At 36.2% G+C, this 9752-nt stretch overlaps 1 protein-coding gene across 12 annotated transcripts in view; it reads left to right on the forward strand.

Moving 5' to 3' along the window:
- The window catches only part of WDPCP (WD repeat containing planar cell polarity effector), a 519354-nt gene that overhangs the window by 336110 nt on the left and 173492 nt on the right, over positions 1-9752 (forward strand). The gene's annotated exons all lie outside the window — the stretch shown is intronic.

Raw genomic sequence — 9752 nt, forward strand, 5'->3', positions numbered from 1 at the left:
GAATACTACAAATGCAAATAAGTAACCTGTCAGCCAAGGATACTTTTAACTGGAAACCTCTTAAATGTAAATCATTTCCCTCACTTTCAGAATTATTCTTATGGAATGGCTCCTCCTTTGTTTCATTGGGTAATGGCATGTAACTTTACTGTATTTTATTTACAATACTTAGCAAATAGGTAAAGGGAGACATTTTTACCTCATTCTGACTTGTGACAAAGAATTAAATAATGTAAGCAATAAAGGAAAAAAACTATAAAAAGTCAATATGTATCACCACATATAAAATGTAATAATTTTCAGTGCCATATACCCAAAGAAAAGAGCTATTTCAAAATTATAATTTCACAGGTAGGCAATTATTATTATTGCTATTGTTATAATTATTATTGTGTCTTTTGAAGAATACTACTTTTAATTTTTTTAAATTAATTTCACATCTTTAATTTATTTTCAGTAAATCTATGTGGTAGGTATGATGATCATCATTTCACCAGTTAAACTGAGGCACAGAGAAATTAAATGACTCAAGTAAATCATATAGCAAGATAGTGATAGCAGCAGGATCTCTTGATTCAATCCCCATTCAACTGAACATGCATTTTAAGTGTCTACTAAAAAAGCCTTGGCAATGCAAACACAAAAACTGAAATAGTTCCTGCCTTCAAAAAACCTATGTTCTGTTGGGGGAAAAGAACATACGTGAATATAGGTAAAAACAAAATAATTCTGTCATCTAATAGTGTGATAGATAGAATGCTGGACTTGGAGATAGAACACCTGGATTCAAATCTCATTTCAGATATTTACTAGGTGAGAAATCAGGAACAAATTATTTAATCTTAGTCTGTTTCCTCATCTATAAAATGGGGATATGAATACGTTTGTACCACCTAACTTCTAGGAAGGCAGTATGAAAAAAAGTGATTTGTAAACTTGAAAGCACTGTATAAATATGAGTTTTCATTCTTATTTTATATCATTTATACAAAATGATTACTGGAAACTTTCACCTAGTACAGAATAGAATGAATGGCATTCTTTGCTGTTTGTCTACCTACTCACCCTTTAATCGCCCCCTCCTTCCCCTCTCCTCTGCCAAAAAAAAAAAGGATACAAAGAAACTTTGAATTGGCATGAATACTTATTATTTGTTCACGTACTTTGAATGCTGGATCAAGATATATGGGGAAAACACTGTGCTGTTGTTTTTTTTTTTCATTTTCCATAATTAAGCTTCCATTTTTGATGTAGTGCTTTTAACTTTGACTAGTGATAAAGGCTGTGGAAAACAAAGTATCCTTAAAAGTTCTGAAGTGTTCATATGTTGCCAGAATGTGGTCTTCAGTTGAATACTTTTTCTGAATGATTCAATGTTGGTGTATTCCAAGTGACTTCATATTGGATGAGTCAAGTGTCTATGCAATTAAGAAAGTGTCGATAACATATGGGACTTCTATTTATATTTTGATTTAGATAGTTGTAAAAATCTGTTTGGGATTCATTACCTCAGTTATCCATAACCCTGATTTGGTGGGATTCTCCAGAATGGAGAAGGTATTGGGTAAGAGAAGAAAGAAGGAAAGAAAACAAGGACAACCACCTGCAGATTCTCCCTACCTACCATGATACTCCACATAGAAATAGATGCTTTTTTATTTTTCATGTTTCTTGGTCGAGGTCATTTTCTCACTTCCCTCCTAGAGGACAGGACTATAAAAAGGTGAATGACAAAGAAATTTAAATTCTTCTTTCTGGCTCATCTCATAGACATCCTGCTGCTGTGGTCTGGGGATATTGAGCTTCACATGGTCTGCGAACATAGGACTTTGGAGGTTATTGATGTATTTTCCCTAATGTAGTAGTGTAATTCTGCCTTTAGTATAGCATTCTATGAGTGGCTATGTAGTTGTTGGGATTAAATTTTTAAGACTAGTTCTTCCTTGTGGTTGCTTCTGTAATTGTAGTTTTTCCCTCTGGGGGTATTGGATTTTTGTTTCCTTTTCTATATCTTACTACTGCTCTGGTTATAATGATTTTTATTAGTTCTTCTGACAGTAGGCCATACATAAGGATTATGGAGGAAAAGATTAAATACAGAGAAAATTAAAAGAGATTGCTAAATCAGAGACATATTTTTTTTTGTTTAAACTGCTGCCAAGTTTGTCCTCTGCTTAGGGGGAAAGAAACAGACCAAGTGCCTTTTTTACTTTAGTAAATTACAAGTATAACATCCCCTCTGTATTTTCATTTGATTGTTCATTAAATTTTACATAGAACTATGAGAAGAGTTACTAAATATCTAAATACTCAGTCAGAGACAAGTATGAAGACTTTTAATGTTAGTTTGAGGCAACAATCTTGGCACTGCTTCTGTAATAGCACCAAAAATGTTTGCATGGCATCCAGATTTCTTAAACTTAGGTACAGATAGTTTACATTTTTTTCTTGTTTTGGCTTTTCTTTTATTTTTCTGGTTTCTAATCTTTACTCTACAAAATATGCAAATCATAATTCTCACCACCTTGAACTTTGTGCCCAGAATACTGTGCCCTACTGATCTCCACACAGGTCCAAGAAATCTTAAGTACCAACCACTATCTTCCCATGCAAGTTTAGGCAAGATTTTATGCTTTCAAGATCCTGGTTTCTCCAGCCAAAAATAATACTGACCAGCTCTGTATCCTTAAATGCAATAGCCTCAAGGAGTTGCTCCACATGTTCCACCAAATATTGTAAGGGTTTTATGATTCAACTCTAGTCTAAAAGTTTTGTTATCTTTTTTTTCACTTGTTCAGTTTTTTTTTTGTTAAAGTTAGTGTATCTCTTTGTTACATTTTTCCCCTTGGTGTTTTAAAATGCTTGCTAGTAAAACTATATTGTAGTTTTAAAAATATGCCTACTTTGATGCATTTTAGGTCAAATCAAATGAGATCAGTTGTATTTATTCCTTACTTATAAGGGTTGAAACACTTGACCTAAAGAATCCATATTTAGACATAGAAAGATGACAACATGGCTTAGTGGGTAGAGTGCTGGACTTCAAGTCAGGAAGACCTGGATTGAATCCTACCTCAGATACTTCTGAACTGTGTGACCATGAACAAGTCATTTAATTGCTCTGAGGTACAGTTTCTTCATCTGTAAAATGGGAATAGTAGTTCCCTCATAAGGTATTTGTGATTAGGATCAGATGAGGTCACGTATGTAGAGTATTTTGAATCTGCAAGGTGGTACAGTAGAGAGGGCACTGGGCCTGGAGTCAGGAGGACCTGAATTCAAATCCAGCCTCAGATAATTTACTACTTGTGTGACCCTGGACAAATCACTTACTATCTCTCAGCCTCAGTTCACTCATCTGTAAAGCAAGTATGTGGACTCAATGGCCTCTAAGATACTTTCCAGGTCTAAATCTATAACTCTAGGCTTCTAACAGAGGAAGTAGAAAGGTAAAGACTAGGATTTCTTTCCTCCTTACATCCCTTTCCTAATCATCTGTATCTCAGCATTATCCAAGGAAGCAATGTTCATAAAGAGGAAGACTTCATATGATAACCAAGATACTAAATGACAATAAAATTTTAGAACTTGAAGGGACCATGGAGACATGATTCAATTCCATCATCTTCCAGATGAGAAAACACAAAGAAATGAAGTGATTTGCCCAAGAATCTACAGTTAGTCCATCACACCTGGTACTACAAGACAGATCTTCTGATTCTTGATTTGTTTTACTTAATAAAACTTTAGAAAATCTCCCAAGATTTTAGTTTTAGCTGGCATAAAAAAAAGAAGCAGCATGGCAGAGAGGGTAGAGAACTGGCCTGCAAGACCTAAGTTTAAGTTCTGCTTCTGATATATACTCACTGTGGGACTCTCGGCATGTAAGTCACTTAACCTCTCAATACTCGAGGCAAGGCTAGAATTATACATTGCAGAGAAAGTGCTGATCTGAATTGGTGGAAGAAGCTTCCGCTCTTGGAAGTTCTTTTTACCAGTGAAATCACAGGTGTCCAGTCCTTATCCCCAGTCTAGGATGAAATGCTAAAGATATCATATGGGGGGTGGAGTCAAGATGGCGGAGTAGAAGCAGGACCTCCCCGCTGCTCCAGTTTCCACCTTCCCCAATTCATGTAAAAGGGGACTCTAAACAAACTTTGGAGCTGCAGAACCCACAAAATGACACAGAGAAGCTAACCTCACACTGAGGACAGCCCGGCAGGCATGCAGGAATCGGCCAGCGCAATGCTCTGGGAGCCAAGCCCAGCCCCATGCTGAGGCAGGCCTGACCAGCTGCTAGCCAGAGGGACTCCTGATCAGCAGCAGCTGTGGCTGTTTCCAGATTTATCAACACATAGATGCGAAGGACAAGGTGAGAGGTCAGTACAGTCTGGACTTTAGGACCCAGTAAGTGGGAGTGCATGGCTTTTGCCCCTGGGGCGAGAAGCTGCTGAGAAGCTGGCACAGCCAGCCAGCACCATGTGGCAGCTTCAGCTCCTGGCCTGCACAGTGTAGGGGGAACAAGCACCAGTCTGAGGGGTAATCACTCTTGCTTTAACCTGCTTAGATCTGAATTGCAGTCTAGGGTGGAGGTGCTGGGGTGTGTGTCCAGCTTGCCAGAGCATGTGGAGGCCTCAGAGAGGGCACCCATCTATAATACCTCCAGCAGCTGAGAAAGCCCCAGCGTTTGGGACAAAAGCTCCCCTGTCTGGTGGCAGAGTCCTACTGTGGCAAAAAGCCCAGGGGTCAAGTGACTGATGGGCAAAATGACCAGGCAAAGGAAACAAAGCAGGCAGAAGATTCCAACATTAGGCTCCTATTTGGGGGAAAAAAAGGAGCAAAGCATGGAACAGGAGGAAGACAGTGAAGCCAAAGACAGCACCAAAAGCTTCAAAGGAAAATACGAGCTGGTTACAGGCCATAGAGGACCTTAAGAAGCAGATAAGAGAAGTGGAGGAAAAATTGGGAAGAGAAATGAGAATGATGCAAGAAAATTATGAAATAAGAGTCAACAGCCTGACTGAGGAAAATCATACCTTAAAAAACAGACTAACTCAAATGGCAAAAGAGGCTCAAAAAGGCAATGAAGAGAAGAATGCCTTAAAAACCCGAATTTGCCAGATGGAAAAAGAATCTCAAAAGCTCAATAAGGAGAATCATTGCTTCAGAATTAGATTGGAACAAATGGAAGCTAATGACTTTATGAGAAATCAAGATGCTGTTAAACAGATCCAAACAAATAAAAGAATAGAAGGCAATGTGAAATATCTCATGGAAAAAACCACTGACCTGGAAAATAGATCCAGGAGAGATAATTTAAAAATTATTGGACTACCTGAAAGCCATGATCAAAGTAAGAACCTAGAAATCATCCTCCAGGAAGTTCTCAAAGAAAACTGCCCTGATGTTTTAGAACCAGAGGGCAAAATAGAGGTTGAAAGAATCCACCAATCACCTCCTGAAAAAGATCCCAAAAAGAAAACTCCTAGGAATATTATAGCCAGGTTCTGGAATTCCCAGATTAAGGAGAGAATATTACAAGCAGCCAGGAAGAAACAATTTGAATATTGTGGAAACACAATCAGGATAACCCAGGATCTGGCAGCTTCTACACTGAGGGATCGAAGGGCTTGGAATGTGATATTCCGGAGGTCAAGGGAGCTGGGATTAAAACCAAGAGTCACCTACCCAGCAAAACTGAGTATCATGTTTCAGGGGAAAATATGGTCATTCAGTGGAATAGAGGACTTTCAAGCATTCTTGCTGAAAAAAACAGAGTTGAATAGAAAATTTGACATTCAGATACAAGAAGCAAGAGAAGCATGAGAAGGTAAACAGGGAAAAGAAATCATAAGGAACTTATCAAAGTTGAACTATTAACATTCCTACATGGAAAAACAATAATTGTAACTTATGAAACTTTTCTCAGTACTTGAAGGGAATATATATATATGTGTGTGTGTGTGTGTGTGTGTGTGTGTGTGTGTGTGTGTATGTCTATATGTGAGGGTATATGGGCATATGAATACATATGTGAATGTGTGTATATGTGTTTACAGGTATACATAGATAGAGGGCACAGGACCAATTTAACAGGAAGGGATGATACTTAAAAGGTGAAATTAAGAGGTGAGAGAGGAATATAATAAGAGGAGATGGAGAGAGACAGAATGGGGTAAACTATCTCATATAGAAGAGGCAAGGGAAAATGATTACAATGGAGTAGAAGAATAGGAAGGCAAAAGAGAATGGGTCAACCTTATTCCCATTGAATTTGGCTTGAGGAGGGAATAAAATACACACTAAATAGGGTATCTCACCCTCCAGGAGAGTAGGGTACTGAACTGCTTATCTTCCCAGTAAGGGTGGGTGACAAGGGAGGAAGGGAATGAATCTGGAATTCAAAGTTTTAAAATCAAATATATGTATATATGCATATATATACATGTAAAAACTATTATTAATACTATTTTACATGAAACTGGGAAATAAGATATAAGGCACTGGGGCATAGAAATTCACCATGCCCTACTGGAAAAGTCGAAAAGGGTATGGGAGAAAATATGGGAGAGAGCAGACTGGAGGAGGGGATATCCTGTGGGACTGCTATTTTGGGGTGGTGGAAAAAATTTGTAACTCAAAATCTGGCAGAAATGAATGATGTAAATCAGAAGTTAATAAAGCATTTAAAAAAATAAAGTTATCATATGAATAACTAACAATAGAAAGATAGACCTTGGATAATCATGTGGCTTCTTAAAATTAGTTTGTTCACACCAATGGAGTCAAATGCTTCCATCACAGAACCAGATTAAAATGTAACTGGAAAATATTTTCTAGAAATATATAAAAATACAATAGAACATAGATAATTTTCATATATAGAGTCAGGAAGACTCATCTTCTGACACTAGCTGTGTGACCCTGGTCACGTCACTTAACCCTGTTTGCCTCAGTTTCCTCATCTACAAAATGAGCTGCAGAAGGAAACAGCAAACCACTCCAGTATCTTTGCCAAGAAGCTCCAGATGAGATCATGAAGAGTTGGACATGACTGAAAAACACAGAACAGCAGCCTAGTCAACATGGGCTGCAATAATCCTTAGGTAGCTTTAGTGCTACCCCTGCTTCTATTTGAGTTTGATAACACAGATCTTTTAGCAGTGGGGAAATTTCCTGTCTCTTTTTTTCCTGATGACATCATTTATAATCTAAATCCAAGTTTAACTTTAAAAATGTAATGTCTTATGGCTTTAAGTATATAACAAACATCTTTCAGATTACATATTAGGGGTTGTCAGTTTTTCTAGGAAATGTTTTTTGTAAACATACGTACTAACTTTTTTCACAAATTAGAAGACAAAAATATAGCATATAGCATCTAAGTAGAGAAACTTAAAAATGAAAACTTACAGGGACTTTGAAGATCTCCTAGAATATCTGCTTCATTTTCCATATGAAGAAACAAGTCTAGCAAAATTAAGAGATTTGTCTAAGGTCTCATAACTTGGTAGTAACAGAATCACAGCTGAAAGCCACGTCTTCTCACTTAACCCAGTATTCTGTGATGCCAAGATCTACTTAATAGACTCACAGAAATGAGAAAGTTTTACTTTGGGTCTGATTGCAACTTCCTAGAAGATGTGGCAATAGGAAGAGCCCTAGGTACCCCAAATGCTAGCAAAGAGTTTACAGGATAGGAAGACTCATTGTCAGAGGGTTGAAGGGAAGAAATTCTCATTCACTGCTGTAGCTTCAGAACTAGTTCAGCTGTTCTAAAAAACATTTTGGAATTATGCAAGAAAAGTTACTAAATTGTTGATACTCTTTGACCCAGAGATACCACTATTGTATTTATTTGAAAAAAAAGCTGTTGACTAATCATATGTTCAAAATTTTCATGGCAACATTATTTGCAATAAGAAAATAAACTAACAAACACATAGATACTGTAATCCTTGGCTGCTTGGATGGATCTGTGATTTGAATTTGAGGGAGTTGGATATTCCCTTGAATAGCACAGATCATAATCTATACAAAATATTAAAGGGTTGAATGAAATAGAGGTCCCAAATTTCAAATGGATATGTCATTTCTTCAGAATGTTATTTGTATAAAATTGGAATGCTATACTTCATGAGACAAATACTTAAAGTATTCCTAATAATTTTATGAGAATTTTTCATTAATCACTGGTGAATACAAGGATTTATTGGGTTAGTCCATAGGATATGTTGTCTTAGTAGGTAGATGGCATAGAACAAATAGCAATATTTAAATCTAATGAGAAAAAATATAAACTATATACTAAAGGAAATATTTTAAATAGAAGTTTTCTCCCTTAAAAAAAGAAAGTATATTTAGAGCTAATGTGCATTTTGTTAGAAAATAGAAAAAATGGAGGTGGCTAGGTGGCACAGTGAATAGAGCACCAGCCCTGGAGTCAGGAGGACCTGAGTTCAAATCCATTCTCAGACACAACACAAAAACTAGCCGTGTGGCCTTGGGCAAGTCACTTAACCCCAATTGCCCTCCAAAGAGCAAAAAAAAAAAACCAGAAAAAATTATTTTATCATTGTTTGTCCTTTATGCAAAATATGCCTCAATGGCAAAAAGAAACTGCTTATCATTAGTAGTTGTTAACCAGTCTGCTCTTTAAATAGACACTTATTTTAAATGACCACTCATGCCAATTCCTAAGAATTTTGAAGATGAAGTTCTGCTTGAGTGTAACTTTGTGAACTCACATTTTTTATTATCAAAATAATTATGTGAATTTTTTCTTAAGAATCAGAGACTGGAAAAAATTTATAAGGACTTGGGTCATTGTAATATAGTATTTCCATGAGAATGTCACCATCTTACTTTACTCAAGTTTAAGTAGAATTTGTTTTAATTCTGAAAGGTGAGTCATACAGCTACTAACCTACCTCTGTTTAGATGGAGCAACAGAAAGAAAAGAGGTGAAAGTATATTAAAAAAAACATTTAAGCTTAAGAGAATAGTATGAAAGAGAAAAAACAGCTTCTGATAGCTAATATAACATTGATTCTGGTTTTAAAATAGCCTTTAAAGTCTAAATTTCTTTAAAATTAAGATTTTTATCCAGCTTTATTTATTTTCAATTATATCAGATTATTAATCCTCCATATTTGGCTAACATTCACTTGTCTTTTCTCTCTGATGTAATAGCCTAAATCATATGATAAAGTCATAGAATTTAAGAGCTGGAAGGAAAACTTCTAGTCCTACTCTTTCACTTTATTTAGAAAATTAGACCTAGAAAAGTTATTGGCTTGTCAAAAAGTAAAACAGAGGCAAAGCTGGAACTAGAATCCAATTATTTTGATTCCTTGGCCGGTGTTCTTGGCATTAAATAAAACAAAAATTTGAATACCCATCTTAATAATATACTTATTAATTCCAACTTAGTTTATTCCCTCATTTAAATTTATTTCCATTGCTGCAATGTGTGTCAGTCATTTGTTTAAGATAAAAAAGTCTTAATTTGACATAAGGATAGAGAGGTAAGAGTTAGGATGAAGATATTTCTGTCTTCTCATTAGGAATTACCTTGTGTAGTTGAATTATGGCTTTTCTTTGATCTATTCCAATATTCATTATTTTTACATTTCCTTCCTGATGCATGAAACTTACCCATGCTGTGTCAGCTATTCAGAACCTAATTGTCTCTGTCCTTTTCCTTCTCTCTCTCTCTCTCTCTCTCTCTCTCTCTCTCTCTCTCTCTCTCT

This window comes from Petaurus breviceps, unplaced genomic scaffold, assembly GCF_028583685.1.
Source record: "Petaurus breviceps papuanus isolate PSGF00001 unplaced genomic scaffold, PetGlider_PUasm1.0 90775, whole genome shotgun sequence".
In the NCBI taxonomy this organism is placed as follows: domain Eukaryota; kingdom Metazoa; phylum Chordata; class Mammalia; order Diprotodontia; family Petauridae; genus Petaurus; species Petaurus breviceps.